This window comes from Balaenoptera musculus, chromosome X (genome assembly GCF_009873245.2).
Source record: "Balaenoptera musculus isolate JJ_BM4_2016_0621 chromosome X, mBalMus1.pri.v3, whole genome shotgun sequence".
NCBI classification, from domain to species: Eukaryota; Metazoa; Chordata; class Mammalia; order Artiodactyla; family Balaenopteridae; genus Balaenoptera; species Balaenoptera musculus.
This window is the reverse complement of record NC_045806.1, coordinates 74,242,057-74,263,294: the sequence shown is the minus strand read 5'-3', so window position 1 is coordinate 74,263,294 and position 21,238 is coordinate 74,242,057. Positions and strand designations below refer to the sequence as shown.

At 35.5% G+C, this 21,238-nt stretch overlaps 1 pseudogene; it reads left to right on the top strand.

Annotated features, from left to right (window-relative positions):
• The window catches only part of LOC118888315, a 171,469-nt pseudogene extending 150,535 nt beyond the window's left edge, over window positions 1-20,934 (top strand).
• Window positions 20,935-21,238: the final 304 nt, after the last annotated feature.

The window sequence follows — 21,238 nt, the reverse complement described above, 5'->3', positions numbered from 1 at the left end:
AGTTTTCAACAAAACATTAAAAGAAATATAAAAATACCAGAACAATACATTTATCAGAAGATTCAGACATGACACAGAGATAGTAATTATAAAATAGAAACTTTAAAATAACTAGTATTAAGTGTTAAGAGTTCTAATAGAAAAAATAGACATCATGCAAGAACAGATGTGTAATGTAAGAAGAAATAAGAAAACTTCTTAAGAAAGAATTTAAATAAACAAATAAAATATAGGACAAAGAATTAAGAATGCCTTCAATGGGCTTATCAGTAGACTCAACATGACTGAGCAAATAACCAAGGAAATTGAATATAGATCAATAGAAACTTCCCAATCTGAAACCCAAACAGAAAATAATAGAATTAAACATTCAAGAACTTTGGGCACAATATCAATAAATGTAATATATACATAATCTGAATATCATCTGGAGAAGAAATAGAACCAGGCAAAAGAAATATTTGAAGTAGTAATGACTGCAAACTTCCCGAAATTAATTACAGACATCAAACCACAAATACAAGAATCTTAGAGAGCACCAAGAAAAATAGCTATTAAAAAACTTACATCTAAGAGCATCATATTCAAAGTTCAGGAAACCAAAGACGAAAACAATATCTTGAAGGAAGCCAGAGGCAGGGAGGGGAAATGCCTTACCTATAGAAGAACAATAAATAGTTACAGTGGGCTTCTCATCACAAACCATAAAATCAAGAATAGACTGAAGAATTATTTTAATTGTTAAAAGAAGACATATCAACAACTTAGAATTCTATAACCTGTGAAATTATTCTTCAAAAGTGAAAAAAATTAGAGACTTCATCTTACAAAGAAAAACAGGGAATCTATAATAAATGCATTGCTCTACAAGAAATGTTAAAATAAGTGCTTTTCAGGGAGAAGAAAATGGTACAGTCATTAATTAGGTATACCTTGAAAACAAGAAGAATATTAGAGCATGTATAAATAAAGTTAAAGTAAAGTTTTCTTATTTTTATTGATCTATAAGATAACTGTTTTACGAAAGCAATAACTGTAGTAAACTGTTAGGTTAATGTTGCATATAGACAAGAAGTGGAGAATGCTGAGAGGGGAACAGTGAGTTTTCTGTGTAAGTTGCCTACATTATAGGTGGATGGGTACAGAGGTATGTAAGTAGACAATAATTGGTTAAAAATGTATACTGGAAAATCTTGATAACTATTTATTAAAAAAATAAGCATGAATGATACATTAAGAGAAGACAACTAATTGAAAAATACAAAATTTTCAATGATAACAAGTCAGAAAACAATGGCAAAGAAAAAAATGAAACAAACAGTAAATGCAATAAATAGAAAATAGTTACAAAGATGGTATATATTAATTCAATTATATCAATAAGCACTTAAATTTGAATGGTCTAAATCCAGCAAGATAAAAACAAACATAATGTTAGACTGGATAAAAAAAATCAAAACAAAAACAAAAACCAACTTAATATTGTCTAAAAGAAACATTTTAAATAGAAAGATTGAGATGTAAACAGATAGAGAAAAATAAGCCATGCAAACACAAATCAAAAGTAATCTGAAGTATCTATATTTATTTCAGATAAAGCAGTGAAGATTATGAAGTATAAAGAGAGTATTACAAAATTATAAAAAGGTCAATTCACCACAAACATATAACAATATTAAATATATATGGATCAAATGACAAAGAATCAAAATGCATGGTATCAGGTCTTACATTTAGGACTTTAATCAATTTTTTAACATCTTTATTGGAGTATAATTGCTTTAAAATGGTGTGCTAGTTTAAGCTTTATAACAAAGTAATTCAGCTATACATATAAATATATGCCATATCTCCTCCCTCTTGTGTCTCCCTCCTAACCTCCCTATCCCACGCCTCTAGGTAGTCACAAAGCACAGAGCTGATCTCCCTGTGTTATGTGGCTGCTTCCCACTAGCTATCTATTTTACATTTGGTAGTGTATATATGTCCATGCCACTCTCTCACTTCGTCCAGCTTACCCTTCCTACTCCTCGTATCCTCAAGTCCATTCTCTATGTCTGCATCTTTATTCCTGTCCTGCCCTTAGGTTTGTCAGAACCTTTTTTTTTTTTAGGTTCCATATATATGTGCTGGCATATGGTATTTGTTTTTCTCTTTCTGACTTACTTCACTCTGTATGACAGGCTGTGTCAATCCACCTCACTACAAATAACTCAGTTTTGTTTCTTTTTAGGGCTGAGTAATATTCCATTGTATATATGTGCCACATTTCTTTATCCATTCATCTGTCGATGGACACTTAGGTTGCCTCCATGTCCTGGCTATTGTAAATAGAGCTGCAATGAACAATGTGGTACATGACTCTTTTTGAATTATGGTTTTCTCAGGGTATATGCCAAGTAGTGAGATTGCTGGGTCGTATGGTAGTTCTATTTTTAGTTTTTTAAGGAACCTCCATACTGTTTTCCATAGTGGCTGTATCAGTTTACATTCCCACCAAGAGTGCAGGAGGGTTCCCTTTTCTCCACACCCTCTCCAGCATTTCTTGTTTGTAGAGTTTCTGATGATGCCCATTCTAACTGGTGTGAGGTGATACATCATTGTAGTTTTGATTTGCATTTCTCTAATGATTAGTGATGTTGAGCATCCTTTCATGTGTTTGTTGGCAATCTGTATATCTTCTTTGCAGAAATATATATTTAGGTCTTCTGCCCATTTTTGGATTGGGTGGTTTGTTTATTTGATATTGAGCTGCATGAGCTGCTTGTAAATTTTGGAGAGTAATCCTTTGTCAGTTGCTTCGTTTGCAAATATTTTCTCCCATTCTCAGGGTTGTCTTTTCGTCTTGTTTATGGTTTCCTTTGCTGGGCAAAAGCTTTTAAGTTGCATTAGGTCCCATTAGTTTAGTTTTGTTTTTGCTTCTATTTCTCTAGGAGGTGGGTCAAAAAGGATCTTGCTGTGATTTATGTCATAGAGCTTTATGACTAGGTTTTCCTCTAAGAGTTTTATAGTTTCTGGCCTTATATTTAGGTCTTTAATCTATTTTGAGTTTATTTTTGTGTATGGTATTAGGGAGGGGTCTAATTTCATTTTTTACACGTAGTTGTACAGTTTTCCCAGCACCACTTATTGAAAAGGCTGTCTTTTCTCCATTATATTCTTGACTACTTTATCAAATATAATGTGACAATATGTGCATGGGTTTATCTCTGGGCTTTCTATCCTTTTCCATTGATCTATATATCTGGTTTTGTGCCAGTACCATACCGTCTTGATGACTGTAGCTTTGTAGTATGGTCTGAAGTCAGAGAGCCTGACTCCTCCAGCTCCATTTTTCTTTCTCAAGATTGCTTTGGCTCTTCAGTGTCTTTTGTGTTTGCATCCAAATTGTGAAGATTTTTGTTCTACTGTGAAAAATGCCATTTTTAGTTTGATACGGATTACACTGAATCTGTAGATTTCTTTGTGTAGGATAGTCATTTTCACGGTGTTGTCTCTTCCACTCCAAGAACATGGTATGTCTCTATCTGTTTGTATCATCCTTAATTTCTTTCATCAGTGTCTAATACGTTTCTGCATACAGGTCTTTTGTCTCCTTAGGTAGGTTTATTTCTAGGTATTTTATTCTTTTTGTTGCAATGGTAAATGCGAGTGTTTCTTTAATTTCTCTTTCAGATTTTTCGTCGTTAGTGTTTAGGAATGCAAGAGATTTCTGTGCATTAATTTTGTATCCTGCTACTTACCAAATTCTTTTATTAGCTCTAGTAGTTTTCTGGTAGCATCTTTAGGATTCTCTATAGTATCATGTCATCTGCAAACAGTAACAGCTTTACTTCTTCCTTGCCTAATTGGATTCTTTTATTTCTTTTTATTCTCTGATTGCTGTGGCTAAACCTTCCAAAACTATGTTGAATAATAGTGTTGTTGTGGACAAGCTTGTCTTCTTCCTGATCATAGAGGAAATGATTTCAGTTTTTCACCATTCAGAATGATATTGGCTGTGGGTATGTCATATATGGCCTTTTTTATGTTGAGGTAGGTTCCCTCTATGCCCACTTTCTGGAGAACTTTTATCATAAATGGGTGTTGAATTTTGTCAAAAGGTTTTTCTTCATCTATTGAGATGATCATATGGATTTACTCCTTCAGTTTGTTAATATGGTGTAACACATTGTTTGATTTGTATATATTGAAGAATCCTTGCATTCCTGGGATAAACCCCACTTAATCATGGTGTATGATCCTTTTATTGTGCTGTTGGATTCTGTTTGCTAGTAGTTTGTTGAGGATTTTCACATCTATGTTCATCAGTGGCATAGGCTGGTACTTTTCTTTCTTTGTGACATCATTGTCTGGTTATGGTATCAGGGTGATGGTGGCCTCGTAGAATGAGTCTGGGAGAGTTCCTCTGTGTGTTATAATTTGGAAGAGTTTAAGAAAGATAGGTGTTAGCTCTTCTCTAAATGTTAGATAGGATTTGCCTGTGAAGCCATTTGGTCCTGGGCTTTTGTTTGTGGGAAGATTTTTAATTACAGTCTCAATTTCAATGCTTGTGATTGGTCAGTTTATATTTTCTATTTCTTCCTGATTCAGTCTCAGAAGGTTGTGCTTTTCTAAGAATTTGTCCAGTTCTTCCAGGTTATCCATTTTATTGGCATATAGTTGCTTGTGGTAATCTCTCATGATCCTTTTTATTTCTGCAGTGTCAGTTGTTACTTCTCCTTTTCATTTCTAATTCTATTGATTTGAGTTTTCTCCCTTTTTTCTTGATGAGTCTCACTGATGGTTTATCAATTTTGTTTATCTTCTCAAAGAACCAGTTTTTAGTTTTATTGATCTTTGCTATTGTTTCCTTCATTTCTTTTTCATTTACTTCTGATCTGATCTTTATGATTTCTTTCCTTCTGCTAACTTTGGAGTTTTTTGTTCCTCTTTCTCTAATTGCTTTAGGTGTAAAGTTAGGTTCTTTATTTGAGATGTTTCTTTTTTCTTGAGGTAGGATTGTATTACTATAAACTTCTCTCTTAAAACTGCTTTTGCTGTGTCTCATAGGTTTTGGATTGTTGTGTTTCCTTTGTCATTTATCTCTAGGTGTTTTTTGATTTCTTCTTTGATTTCTTCAGTGATCTCTCGGTTATTTAGTAGCACATTGTTTATTCTACATGGGTTTGTATTCTTTGCACTTTTTTTCTGTAATTGTTATCTACTCTCATAGCGTTGTGGTCGGAAAAGATACTTGATATGGTTTCAATTTTCTTAAATTTACCAAGGCTTGATTTGTGGCCCAAGATATGATCTATCCTGGATAATGTTCCATAAGCACTTAAGAAGAAATTGTATTCTGTTGTTTTTGGATGGAATGTCCTATAAATATCAAGTCCATCTTGTCTAATTTATCATTTAAAGCTTGTGTTTCCTTATTTATTTTCATGTTGGATTATGTGTTCGTTGGTTAAAGTTGGGTGTTATAGTCCCCTACTATGATTTTGTTAGTGTCCATTTCCCCTTTTATGGCTGTTAGCATTTGCCTTATGTATTGAGGTGCCACTATGTTGGGTGCATAAATATTTAGAATTGTTTTATCTTCTTGAATTGATCCCTTGATCATTACACAGTGTTCTTCTTTGTCTCTTGTAATAGTCTTTATTCTAAAATCTATTTTGTTTGATATGAGAATTGCTATCCCAGCTTTCTTTTGATTTCCATTTTCATGGAATATATTTTTCCATCCCTTCACTTTCAGTCTGTATGTATCCCTAGGTCTGAAGTGGGTCTCTTGTAGACAGCACATATACAGGTCTTGTTTTTGTGTTCATTCAGCCAGTCTGTCTTTTGGTTGGAGTATTTAATCTATTTAAATTTAAGGTAGTTATCGATATGTATGTTCCTATAACCATTTTCTTAATTGCTTTGGGTTTGTTATTGTAGGTCTTTTCCTTCTCTTGTGTTTCCTGTTGAGAAGTTCTTTTGGCATTTGTTGTAGAGCTGGTTTGGTGGTGCTGAATTCTCTTAGCTTTTGCTTGTCTGTAAAGTTTTAATTTCTCTGTCAAATCTTAATGAGATCCTTGCTGTGTAGAGTAATCTTGGTTGTAGGTTTTTCCCTTTCATCACTTTAATATGTCTTGCCACTCCCTTCTGGCTTGCAGAGTTTCTGATGAAAGATCAGCTGTAAACCTTATGGGGATTCCCTTGTATGTTATTTGTTCTTTTTTCCTTCTGGCTATTACTATTTTTTTTTTTTTGTATTTAATTTTTGGTAGTTTGATTACTATGTGTCTTGGGGTGTTTCTCCTTGGATTTATCCTGGATGGGACTCTTTGCACTTCCTGGAGTTAATTGACTATTTCCTTTCCCATATTAGGGAAATTTTCAACTATAATCTCTTCAAATATTTTCTCAGTCCCTTTCTTTTTCTCTTCTTCTTCTGGGACCCCTATAATTCTAATGTTGGTGCGTTTAATATTGTCCCAGAATTCTGAGTATGTCCTCAATTATTTTCATTCTTTTTTCTTTATTCTGATTTGTGGTAGTTATTTCCACTATTTTATCTTCCAGGTCACTTATCCGTTCTTCTGTCTCAGTTATTCTGCTATTGATTCCTTCTAGAGACTATTTAATTTCATTTATTGTGTTGTTCATCATTGTGTGTTTGCTCTTTAGTTCTTCTAGGTCCTTGTTAAACGTTTCTTGTATTTTCTCCATTCTATTTCAAAGATTTTGGATCATCTTTACTATCATTCCTCTGAATTCTTTTTCAGGTAGACTGCTTATTTCCTTTTCATTTGTTTGGTCTGGTGGGTTTTTACCTTGTTCCTTCGTCTGCTGTGTGTTTCTCTGTCTTCTCATTTTGCTTAACATACTGTGTTTGGGGTCTCCTTTTTGCAGGCTGCAGGTTCATAATTCCCATTGTTTTTGGTGTCTTCCCCCAGTGGCTAAGGTTGTTTCAGTGGGTTTTGTAGGCTTCCTGGTGGAGGGGACTCATGCCTGTGTTTTGATGGTTGAGGCTGGGTCTTGTCTTTCTGGTGTGCAGGACCGCATCCGGTAGTGTGTTCTGGGATTCCTGTGACCTTATTATGATTTTAGGCAGCCTCTCTGCTAATGGGTGGGGTTGTGTCCGTGTCTTGCTAGTTGTTTGGCATAGGGTGTGCAGCACTGTAGCTTGCTCTTCATTGAGTGGAGCTGGTTTTCATCGTTGAGATGCATATCTGTGGGAGAGCTTTCGCTGTTTGATATTACGTGGAGCTGGGATGTCTCTGGTGATCCAATGTCCTGAACTCAGCTCTCCCTCTTCAGAGGCACAGGCCTGACACCTGGCCAGAACACCAGGACCCTGTCAGCCACATGGCTCAGAAGAAAAGTGAGAACAAAGAAAGAAACAAAGAAAAAAATAATAAAATAAAAAAGTAATTAAAATAAGAAATTTATTGAAAATTAAAAAAAAATAAAAATTAATTTTAAAAAAGGAAAGAAAGAAATAAGAGAGCAACCAAACCAAAAAACAAATCCACCAATGATAACAAGCACTAAAAGCTATACTAAAAAAAAACAAAAAAACCAAAAAAAAACCGGACAGACAGAACCCTAGGACAAATGGTAAAAGCTAAGCTATACAGACAAAATCACACAGAGAAGTATACACATACACACTTACAAAAATAGAAAAAAGGAAAAATATATATATATCTTTATATTAGAAAAAAAAGGAAGAGAGCAACCAAGTCAATAAACAAATCTACCAATAATAATAAACTCTAAACACTAAACTAAGATAAACATAAAACCAGAAACAAATTAGATGCACAAAGCAAACTCCAAGTCTACAGTTGCTCCCAAAGTTCTCTGCCTCAATTTTGGGATGATTCTTTGTCTATTGTGGTATTCCAGAAATGCAAGGTACATCAAGTTGATTGTGGAGATTTAATCCACTGCTCCTGAGGCTGCTGGGAGAAATTTCCCTTTCTCTTCTTTGTTCACACAGCTCCTGGGGTTCACCTTTGGAACTGGCCCTGCCTCTGCATGTCGGTCTCCTGAGGTCGCCTGTTCTTCACTCAGACAGGATGGGATTAAAGTAGCATCTGATTAGAGGGCCCTGGCTCCCTCAGGTCAGGCGGAGGGAAGGGTATGGAATGCAGGGCGAGCCTGTGGTGGCAGAGGCCTGTGTGACATTTCAACAGCCTGAGGCATGCTGTGTGTTTTCCCATGGAAGCTGTCCCTGGATTATAGGACCCTGGCAGTGGCAGGCTGCACAGGCTCCCTGAAGGGGACATGTGGATAGTGACCTGTGCTTGCACACAGGCTTCTTGTTGGCTGCAACAGCAGCCTTAGCCTTTCATGACCGTCTCTGGTGTCCGCGTTGATAGCTGCAGCTCACACAGTTGTCTGGAACTGAGTTAGGCGGTGCTCTGAATCCCCTCTCCTTGTGTCCCCTGAAACAATGGTCTTTTGCCTCTTAGGCTATTCCAGACATTTTCCCAGACTCCCTCCCAGCTAGCTGTGGTGCACTAGTCCCCTTCAGGTTGTGTTCACAGAGCCAACCCCAGTCCTCTCCCTGGGATCAGATCTCCGAAGCCAGAGCCTCAGCCCCCACCTGTCACAGCAGCTGAACAGACAAGCCTCTCAAGCTGGTGAGTGCTGGTTGGCACTGATCTTCTGTGTGGGAATGTCTCCACTTTGCCCTCTGCACCCCTATTGCTGTGCTCTCCTCAGTGGCTCTGTAGCTTCCCTCCTCCACCCCCCAGTCTCCACCAGTGAAGGGGTTTCCTAGTGTGTAGAAACGTTTCCTCCTTCACAGCTCCCTCCCAGAGGTGCAGGTCCCGTCCGTGTTATTTTGTCTCTGTTTTTTTCTTTTGCCCTACCGAGGTACATGTGGAGTTTCTTGCCTTTTGGGAAGTCTGAGGTCTTCTGCCAGTGTTCAATAGGTGTTCTGTAGGAGTTGTTCCACATGTAGACGTATTTCTAATGTATTTGTGGGGAGGAAGGTGATCTCCATGTCTTACTCCTCCACCATCTTGAAGGTCTCTCTCTTTAATCCATTTTGAGTTTACTTTTGTGTATGGTGAAGCAACCTAAATGTCAATTGACAGATGAATGGATAAAGAAGATGTGGTATATATATGCAATGGGATATTAATAAGCCATTAAAAAGAATGAAATAATGTCATCTTCAGCAACATGGATGGACCTAGAGATTATCATACTTAGTGAAGAAAGTCAGACAGATAAAGTCGAATATCATATGATATTGCTTATATGCAGAATCTAAAAAAGATGATACAAATGAACTTATTTACAAAACAATAACAGACTCACAGACTTAGAAAACAAACTTATGGTTACCAAAGGGGAAAGGTTGGGGGGGGCGAGGAGGGATAAATTGGGAGTTTGGGATTGACATGTACACACTACTATATTTAAAATGGATAACAAGTAAGGACCTACTGTATAGCACAGGGTACTCTGCTCAATATTATGTAGCAACCCAAATGGGGAAATAATTCAAGAATAGATACATGTATATTTATAACTGAATCACTTTGCTGTACACCTGAAACTAACACAACATTTTTCATCAAGTATACTCCAATATAAAATAAAAAGTTAAAAAATAAAAGGCTGATAGTAAAGAAAACCTTGACCAGAATTGGAGAGAATAAGCTAATCTCAAGTTTTGGAAGCCTGGACTCTAGGGACATATTTCCCTTAAGGGCATTTTCCAATCCCAAAATAAGTGATGGAAAAGCTAACCAATGTTTGACAGTTTTGTGTGGCTCAGGGGAAAATAATTTGAAGCCCTGAGCCTCTCAAATGTAGAAAAATGTCTAATAAACTCTCTACTATTTCATGTGGGAAAAAAAAGCTACCTTTTTTCCTTTTCCTGCCAGAAGAACAAGGGGATTTTTCTCCAGTCTTCACTGTAAGAATCTGATAGGACACCTGAAACTAACAGAACATTGTTCATCAACTGTACTCCAATATAAAATAAAATTTTTAAAAATGCATTAATAAAAATGATGGAACTTCAAGGAGAAATAGGCAAATCTACTATTATAGTTGGAGAGTGCAACACCCCTTTCTGAGTAATTGATAGATTCAGACGGCAGAATTTCAGTACAGATAAAAATGACAGCAAGAGCACTCACCATCAACATGACCCATTGATATTTATAGAATCTTCCATCCAGCAACAACAGAATACATATTCTTCTCAAATTCAAATCTAACTGTCACCATAGTACACCACAATTTTGGGTATAAATGCACCTTAACAAATTTAAAAAAAATACAAATCATAACAAATATGTTCTGAGAAAAGTGTAATTAGGTTAGAAATTAATAACTGAAACTTGAAAAATCCCAAAATATTAGAAGATTAAGAAACACTCTTTTTTTCTTATTCTTTTTTTAAATTTTTATTGGAGTATAGTTGATTTACAATTTTTTGACACTTTTAAGTAACAGATAATTTAAATATGTCTCAAGAGAAATTAAAAATATTTCAAACTAAATGTAAATGAAAACTGATTTGTCAAAATTTGTGAGGTGATTCCCACTTCCAACATGGCAACATAAGAGTCTGCACAGACTGCTGTCCTACAAAACTAGATTAATGTATTAAGAAAAAAAAACACCCAAATATTTGAGATGAATGTCTTTGAAGTGAATTCCTCAGTAACCAAAAGCTTAATATCAGCCCTTTATATTATAATCAAAAATATTTTTGTCAAGCACTTACATTAGACACAAACATAATTTTTTAAAAGCAATTTTATGTTCACAGAAATACTCCATGGAAATTGCAATTTCCATATACTAATATTTCCCCTACAAGAATTCCTCAATTGTAACAATTGATAAACAAACACTGATACATTATTATTAACTGATATCCATAGTTTACATTAGGATGTAATATATATATAACCAATATATAATGTCGTTTCCACCATTTGAGTTTCACTGCACTAAATAACTCCAATGCTCCACTTACTCATCCCTTCTCTCTCTGCCTGAACAAAACCCCACTCATCTTTCTACTGTTTTCATAGATTCGTCTTTTCCAGAATATTTTATATTTGGAGTCATGCACTATGTAGAGTTGTCAGACTTGATTCTTTCAATTGTGAATATGAATTTAGCATTCTTCCATGTCTTTACATGACTTGATAATGCAATTATTTTTATTGCTGAATAATATTACATCGTATGGATGAAGCACAGTTTGCTTATCCATTCACCTATTGCCATAAATTTTGGATGATTCTAGTTTTTGGCAATTATTAAAAAAAAAAAAGCTATACACATTTTTGTGCAGGTTTTTGTGTGGATGTAAGTTTTGAACTCTTTCTTGTAAATACCAGGCAACAAGATTGCTGGATCATATGGTAAAATTATGTTTATTTTTGTAAAAATCTGCCATACTGGCTTCCCAAATTGCTGAACTGTTTTGCATTCCCAGTAGCAACAGTTAAGTGTTTCTGCTGTTCCACATCTTCACCAGCATATGGCATTGTCAATATCTTCTATTGTAGCCATTCTAATAGGTGTGTAGTGGTATCACTTTGTTATTTTAATTTGAATTTTTCTAATGAGATATTTTAAGCAGCTTTTTTTCTGCTTTGAATGTTTTTACTATGTTTGATTTGGAGAATATGACAATTTCTGTTTATTTTCTGTGAATTAGTATTTGTATTCTTTACCAATTTTTATTATGGATTATTCCATTTTTGTTCCAATTGTTACTGATTTTTTAAGAAGCTTTATTATTTAGAGCAGTTTAATTTTCACAGAAAATTGAGTGGAAAGTAGAGAGAGTTCCCATATACCCCCCATTCCCATTCATACATAGCCTCACTCATTATTAACATCCCCCACCTGACTGGTACTCTTGTTAAAAATGATGATCTTACACTGACACATCATTATCACCCAAAATCCATGGTTTACATTAGGATTCACTCTTGATGATGTACATTCTATAGATTTAGACACATTTATAATAGCATATGTCCACCATTATAGTATCATATAGAGAAGTTTCACTGCCCTAAAAATCCTCTGTGCTCTGCAAATTCAGGCGTCCCTTATCCTTAACCCCTGGCAACCACTAATATTTTTACTGTCTCCATAGTTTGTCTTTTCTAGAATGTCACGTAGTTAGAATCATACAGTGTGTAGCCTTTCCAGATTGGCTTCTTTCATTTAGTAATATGCATTTAAGTTTCCTCTCTGTCTTTTTCATGGCTGAATAGCTCATTTCTTTTTAGTGCTGAATAATATTCCATTGTCTAATGTATCATAGTTTCTCCATACATCTAATGAAGGACATCTTGGCTGCTTCCAAGTTTTGACAATAATGATTAAAGCTGCTATAAACAAACATCCATGTGTAGGTTTTTGTGTGGACATAAGTTTGCAAGTTCTTTGGATAAATACCAAGGAGGGTAATAGTTGTATCATATGGTAAGAGCATGTTTAGTTTTTTTAAGAAACTGTCAAACTTTATCCCAAAGTGGCTGTACCATTTTGCATTTCTACCAGTAATGAATGACAATTCCTGTTGCTCACACCCTGACCAGCATTTGGTGCTGACAGTTGTCTTAGTTTGTCCAGGCTGCTATAACTAAATACCATAGAAGGAGTAGCTTGAAACAACAGAACATTATTTCTCACAATTACACAGGTTAGGAAGTCAAAGATCAAGTTACCAGCATGTTCAGGTGAGGGCTTGCTTCCTGGTTCATAGCCAGCAACTTGTTGCTGTTTCCTCACATGGTGGTAGGGGCTAAGGAAATTGATGGGATCTCTTTTGTAAGAGTATGAAGTCCATTTATGACAGCACCACAGTTATGACTTAATCATCTCCCCAAATCTCCCACCTACTCATACCTTTGAAAAATATCTATATCTATATCATCTATATCTATATCTATATCTATCTATCTAAATAAACAAATAAATATATAAATAAAACCTTTGAGGTTTGGGATTTCAATACATACATTTTGGGAGAACACAAATATACAGACCATAACGTCAGTGTTCTGGATTTCAACCATCCTAATAGGTGTGTTGTGGTATCACATTGTTGTTCTAATTTGCATTTCACTAATGACATATGATTTGGAATATTTAAAATGCTTATTTGTCACCTGTATATCTTTTTTGTAGAGCTGTCTGTTTAGGACTCTTGCCCATTTTTTAATCAGGTTGTTCATGTTCTTATTGTTGAGTTTAAGAATTCTTTGTATATTTTGGGTAACAGTCTTTTATCAGATGTGCTTGTAAATATTTTCTCCCAGTCTGTGCCTAGTTGCTTTTTGTTTTTTTTTAAATAATCTTGACAGTGTCTTTCATCAAGCTGAAGTTTTATATTTTACTGAATTCCAGTTTATCAATTCTTTTTTTTCATGGATAATGTCTTTGGAATTATATAAAAGTCATCACCAAACAAGGCCAAGGTCATCTAGATTTTGTCCTATTATCTTCTAGGAGTTTTATAGTTTTGTGTTCTACATTTAGGTCTGTGATCCTTTTTGAGTTAATTTTTGTGAAGAGTGAGTGAAGAATGTAAGGTTTATGTCTACATTTTTTTTTTTTTTTTTTGGCAAGTGAACATCCAGTTGTTCTTAAAGCTTAAGTGAGTCTCTTGTAGGCAGCATATAGTTGAGTCTTGTTTATTTTTATCCATTTAGCTACTCTATACTAGAATTTAGTCTATATATAAAAGTATATAATAATTACATATAAAATAATTATTGATAAGTAAGAATTTACTAATGCCATCTTAGTTGTTTTCTGGCTATTTTGTAAATTCCTTGCTTCCTTCTTCCTCTCCTATTGTCTTCCTTTGTGAATAAATAATTTTCCAAAGTGGTATGCTTTGATTTTGTTGCTTTTGTCTTTTGTGTATATACTGTAGGTTTTTGTTTATAGTTCCCTTGAGACTTACATAGACTATTATAGTCTGCTTTAAGCTAATGATAACTTAACTGCTATCACATACAAAATCTCTACCCTTTACTCCTTTTGTTCCTTTGGTGGTATCATGATTCCCTGATTCTTCATAAATCCTGTATACTTGCATAGGTACCTACACATTTGAAGAAGCAGTAACCTGTTCCAGATGTTATGTCCTGACTTTTGTCAATAAAAAGCCTTTACCTGCATGTGGTGGCATGCTGGAGTATGCTGTAAACCTGGGTTTGGTAGTATAAGATGCCAAGTGCAGAGTCATTTGGTGGATCCAAGTCCAGAGGAGATGTTTTATGGGTCAGGTCACTGCAGTCCACAACATTGACAATTTCATGATCCTTGGAAAGAACTACATGGGATTTGCAGTGGCTGCAAGGACTGTTGGGATCCTCAACTGCATCTCCAGATACAACAGCTAAGAATTAGTTCAGGCAGTGGTATTGGCTGAAACTACGGGTGTGCACATACCTGGCTATAGGTGGAAGCTGTGGTTGCCTGTGTGGTGGCAGAAGCCGGCTGCAGACAAAATGTAGTGGCAAGGGCATTGGAAAATAGCAGGGGCTGGGGCCAACTGAAGGCACACTAGAAGCCCAGGCTGTTGTCATGTACTTGTGTGGCTGCAAGGGCTAGTGGCAGGAACACTCGTGATAGTTGAGATTAGTGATGGGGGTCAGGTCTATGGCATGCAGGTATACAGGTGCAGGGGCTAACCACAAGTGCAAGCATAGCAGTAAGGTCAGCTGAGGGGGTCTAGTCTGGAGTCTTGCACGTGCACAGTGACAGAGGCTGGAGCTGGCTGCCAGTGTGGGTCCTGGCCTGTGGCAAGAGGGATGAGGGAAAGTGGTGAGGACTTGGGCAGCTGGTGTCTGAAAACATGAAAACATTTGAAGGAAAACTTCAGCATAGTGGTCTGTGGTGGCTGTGCTGGCCATTGGTTTCTTGTATAGTAAAATCTGCTGGGATTCTCTACAGGGCAGCCTGTGGGGTCCATAATGAGGTCTTCAGTGATGAGTTCTGGAGGGGTCTACAGCATCTGCAAGTGTTGTTGAGGTCCTCAGCCACTGAGTGGCCAATTCTGATAGCCCCTGCCCTTCTTGTTTGTTCCTTATCATTTCTAGATGTCTCAGTTTTGCTGGTCTCTGTACCAGGTAAAACAAAATGAGTCCTTCTTGCAGTGCCCCAAAAAGCCAGGAAAGTTGGTCATTCATCCCATTCTCCTTTTCCCAGTGAGGGAAACTCTTTTGGGCTGGGTAGTTCCCTCTTGGTGCTGAACAGTGATAGCCTGGGGATGGAATGATGCAGGAAAAATAGTACTCCTCTTTCTACTCCTTTTGTAAGGTTATTATCAGTGTTTTTGGGGGTTTTTTTTTTTGTTTTGTTTTTGTTTTTTCTACTACATTGCTAAAGATTCCTAGGTGAACTGCTGAGCTCTCCCAGAGCATTTTTGTTCATGGATAGCTGTCTAATTGTTAATCTTTATGGGAGAATGAAAGCTGGGATCTCCTACTCTGCTATCTGGTGATGTCACTTCACTCCTCATTTATTTATTTATTCAATCATTTATATGACTATAGACTCATGGATATTTATTTTGTACTCTTGGTTATAACCTCACACTATACTTTCCTAAAAGTATTCCAGCTTTGACCATTGGCAAATGTTTTGATTGCCTTCTATGTGCATTTGGCAGATTTCAACATTATGGATTCTTTTTATCTACGTATCTGTCTATGTATGTATCTATCTATGTATCTGTCTATCTACCTACCTATTCTTTTTTTTTTCTTTTTAATCTTGAGTGCTTTCTTATTTTCTAGTACTAAAGATGCTCCAGGCTCATCTCATATATTACCTGCTTCAGTCCTAGAATCACCAGTTTCACCAAGAAGTCCTTGTTCCTTTTATTGGAGAATGGTATTAGAAGCCAAAATTTGGATGCTAACTTTTCTCCTTGCTACAGGAGGGTCCTCATTTCCAGGCCCTCTCAGGTGATATATAAAACAAATAAATATATGTATATAATAACTTGTGTATATACACATATCTCAATCGCTATATCTGTCTATCTTTATCTGTATCAGTATTAAGCTACACATGTGTTCATACTGATGTATCCAACTCAAATTCATTATCACAATCATTATTCTAGGCTGCTCCACTTATTCATCTGCAACTTCCCACTCCACAATACATGGATGGTGGATTTTATTTATTTATTTATTCATGGCTGTGTTGGGTCTTTCTTTTCTGTACGAGGGCTTTCTCCAGTTGCGGCAAGCAGGGGCCACTCCTCATCGCGGTGCGCGGGCCTCTCACTATCGCGGCCTCTCCTGTTGCGGAGCACGGGCTCCAGACGCGCAGGCTCAGTAATTGTGGCTCACGGGCCTAGTTGCTCCGCGGCATGTGGGATCCTCCCAGACCAGGGCTCGAACCCGTGTCCCCTGCATTGGCAGGCAGATTCCCAACCACTGCGCCACCAGGGAAGCCCTGGATGGTGGATTTTAAATTGTTAACCTCAACATCATGGGAAAAATATTTTTTCAACTAAAGTGCTTATGTGCGCTTCTGTTTGTCTTCAGTCTTACAGATTCCACTAATTTTCAGAATGACTTGAGTTAGTACCTTTTCCTTCCAAACATTTCAGTAATTTCACATATCTGTAGTAAAGTTAGATAGCTATACTACATTCTATAATGCTGTGATTCTCAAAACTCCTAAGTAATTTTTTATAATTTGGATACATTGTCATTCTTTGTGCTATAAATTTTTATGTGTTAAAAAGAAATTATATTGTCAAATATCCACCATTAAAGCTTCATGCAGAATGCTTTTACTGCCTAAAATTACCCCTCTGCTTCCCCTCTTCAACCTTTCCTCCATCTGAACCCCATGCAACTAATGATTTTATCGACATTATAGTTTTGCCTTTTTCCAGAGTATTTTATAATTGAAATCTAGCAGTATGTAGAATATTCAGACTGATTTTTTTCACTTAGCAATATGTATTTGCAACTCATCCATGTATTTTCAGTGCTTAATGGCTCATTTGTTTTTACCACTGAATGACATTCCATTGTATCCATGAATCACAGTTTATCCACTGATATATTAAAGGACATCTTGGAGGCTTTTGGTTCCAGCAATTATGTACTGTGTATAAACATATGCATAAAGCTGCTATAAACATCAATATAATTTTTGTGTATGGGCATACATTTTTAAATCAATTGGGTAAATATCTAGAAATGCAAGTGCTGGATTATATGGTGTATTAGGGTTCTCCAGAGAAACAGAATCAATTGGAATTGTTTCTGTTTCTCAGGAGAACCCTAATCTATTAAAAAATAGATTATATATAATATACTCATCATTAAATATATATTATATATAATATACATAACTGTTACATATATATTTATTTATTATAAGAAATTGGTTAATGTGATTATAGAGTCTGAGAATTCCAAACTCAATAAAGCCAATGGAGTAGTGCCAGTCCTAATCCAGAGACCTGAGAACCAGGAGAGCCAATGGTGTATGTTTCAGTGTGGGTCTGAATCCAAAGGTAGAGGAAGACTGATGTCCCAACTCAAAGATAATCAGTTACTATACACAGCAAAAACAAACCAGGCTACGCCTGCAACACATCACTTGGAAATCTCATCAGCTAAATATCCAAGTTCATCGCTTACAAATCTTACCACACAGTTGTAGGACACAATTCAGTTAAGCATTCTGCCACTATGTAAAAAGAGCTACCTTACCTCCAGTTTCTAAAACATTTTTATTTATGTCTGATACCTCACCAGCAGTGCCTTTAACATTCATATTTATGCATCATTCTGTTATGATAATATATGTATTCTCTAAGATGATATATATGTCCTCTTCTATGTTTCTCACTTCCTTCTCAGCCCTCACCAGCAACACTTTTAATATACAAATTTCTACCAACATTATATTTAAGGCAAGGTGGGATTTTTATATCAAGCACTTCAAAATTCTTCCAGACCCTGGAAATATCCAATTCCTGAGCCACTTCCATAATTTCAGTTATTTGTTAGAGTAGCACCCCAATTTCAGGTACCAACATCTGTGTTATTTTCCTGTGGCTGCTGTATCAAATTACCAAAAACTTGCTGTCTAAAAACAAGAAAAATTAGTTTTCGTGTAGTTCTGGAAGCCAGAAATCAAAAATCAGGATCACTGGACTTAATTCAAAGTGTCATCAGGGGAGAATATTCCTTACTTCTCCCAGTCAAACAATTAAGAAGTCAAAAATTTATTTATAACTATTATAAACTACTGGGAAAATGAGTTTTTAAGAATAGCCTATAAAAGTTTGATTCCAAAGAAAAATAATGGGTAAGGAGAGCTAATTACCTTATTTTTTGTGGCTAGTTATATAAACATAAAATTTACCATTTTAACCATTCTTAACTATACATTTTAGTGGCATTATGAATATTCACATTGTTGTGCAAGAAATACCACCATCCATTTTCAGAACTTTTTCTTCTTCCCAAACTGTGACTAATTCTGTTTCCATGAAACAATTCCCCATTCCCCACCTCCCAGTGCCTGTTAGCCACTGTTCTCCTTTCTGTCTCCATGAATTAACTAATCTAGGTAACTTAGTAATTGAAATCATACAGTATCTGTCCTTTTATGACTGGCATATTTTACTCACCATAATGTCTTCAAGGTTCATCCATGTTGCAGCATGTGTCAGAATTTTCTTCCTTTTTAAGACTGAATAATATTCCATTGTATGTATATGCCACATTTTGTTTATCCACTCATCTGTTAATGGACATTTAGGTTATTTCCACCTTTTAGCTATTGTGAGTAATGTTGCTATAAACAATAGTGTACAAATTTCTGTTTGCATCTTTAGTTTCAATTCTTTTGAGTATAAACTCAGAAGTAGAATTTCTGGATCATATTGTAATTTTATGCATAAATTTTTAAATAATGGATTACCTTATTGAAAGTTATATTGTATTTGCTTGTTATGAAACTTCAACAAAAATATTTAGAATTTACTGAAATATAAATACTCAATGTGATAGAATAGACATAAATGGAAACTGGAATTTTATTTGATAAAGAAGCCCTTCAAATCAGTGGGGAAAATTTAGTCAATACATGGTGTCAAAACATAAATTCTATTTAGAACAAAGAAGGATCCCTATTTCATCATTCACATCAAAGTAAATGCCAGATTAAGTAAATATTTAAATAAAATATTTGACACCTTTCGATTACTTGACAAAAACCTACAAGTGAATTTCTGGATAACCTTGTAGAGAATGCCCTTCTAGGAATATGAGATGCACATTATCAATGTTCACTAATATCTGATTATAATCTTCTTTTGGCTACACAGTAGGGTTTCACTTCCCTTACATTTTGAATTTAGGAGTGACCTTGGGAATTATTTCAACTAGAAAATGTGGGTGATGATAGCAATTAAAAGGCTTATTTGATTTTCAATATATTAAGAATTGGAGAGAAGATTCTTTGTTTCTGCCATGTGTCTAGTGGTTGGATTTTCCCTGCTGTGGTTCACTCTTTACTGTGTCTCTGTGTACTTATGTGAATATAGCTGTAACATTTATTCTTAGATGTGGGTTTGGTTTGTCTAAAGAAAAGTGCATTATAAATTTTGATGGAAATAACCAAGTAGCCCTCTATAAAAACTGCATCAATAAGTCTGATAGATAAATTAAAAAGCACGTTAAAATAGGAAAGTAAAGCATAATTTCAAATTACTCATTAGTCAAATAAACACAATAGAAATTTTAAATTATTTTAAAATAAATGATAATTAAAATAATATATATCAAAATTTGTGAATTTTAACTAAAAAATATGCCAAGGTATAATGTATAGACTAATGCTTGTACTAGAAAATAAGAAATTAAGCATACAACTCATGACAATAGAAACAGAACAACAGCAAAACTCAAGGAAAATGGAGTAAAGTATATAAAAACAATTAGAGAAAAAATAAAGAAAAATGAAATAAAAATAAGAAGGTAAAAAAAGACCCTAAACTGATGCTTTGAACAGACTAACAAAATATAAAATTTAAAAAACAAACAAAACACCAGGAGGTCGTGGCAAAGGCATCCCAGAGCAGGAGGACCCAATGTTATTCCAGTGCAGCAAAGGACAGAGTGATGATTCTGACATTTGGGATGATACAGCAGTGATAAAAGCTTATGATAAAACCATGGCTCCATTTAAGCACACTTTAAAGAATGGTGATATTTCTGAATCTTCAGATAAACCAAAAGGCACACCTAAAAGAAAACCTGGTTAGGAGAATAAAAGCCAAAATAAGAATACCACAACTCTCTTGAAGCAGTGGAAAGTAGGTGACAAACGTTCTGCTGTTTTGTCAGAAGACAGCTGCGTTCACACAACTAACATTGCTTCAGTTGATTTTAAGAGAGAAACTTGTATTGTGGTTTACACTAGATATGGAACTAGGGAGGAGCAAAATCTGTCTGATTTACTTTCCCCAACCTCTGAAGTAGCTAATAATATAGAACAGAATATGCAAGATACTGAAAATGAAAGTCAAATTTTGACATATGAAAGTGAGAACTCCTCCAGGTCTGCTGGAAATAAACCAAATAATATCAAGTCAAAAGCTGTTCCATGAAAGTCTTCTCTTTCTCCACCTCATTCTCCCATGACAGCATCAAGACGTGGCCCAGGAAAGCAAATCAACCACCATCACCACCACCACACTTCCTATCATGCTGGCTGCCTCCATTTCCTTCTGGGCCACGAATAATTCCTCCATCACTTCTCATATGTCCAGATTCTCCTGATGATGCTGATGCTTTGGGAAATAAGCTAATCTCCTGATACATGACTGAATATCATACTGGTTACTCTATGGGTTTCACACAAAATCAGAAAGAAATAAGGTGCTCACATTTTAATTAAGGAGTAATTCATAGAGTGTTCTTTAATAGATGCAGCTCTCTCCCAAGAAGAATGGTATTTTTATGTGCCTTGGTCCATGTGAACAAAAGTTTCATTATTTTCATCATAAACACTTGGTTGGGTGGCACAATCATCTGCATTTGCCCTTATTGCATGTTACTCATGCTAAATAATCAACCAGGTATTTTTAGGTATTAATCAGTTTGAATAACTGAACAATGAAAATGTGAGTTATTAAAAGAAAATCAAGGACACATATAGTTCAGAAAAGTCAATCTGTCAGGCTTGTGTAACTTTCTTAGTA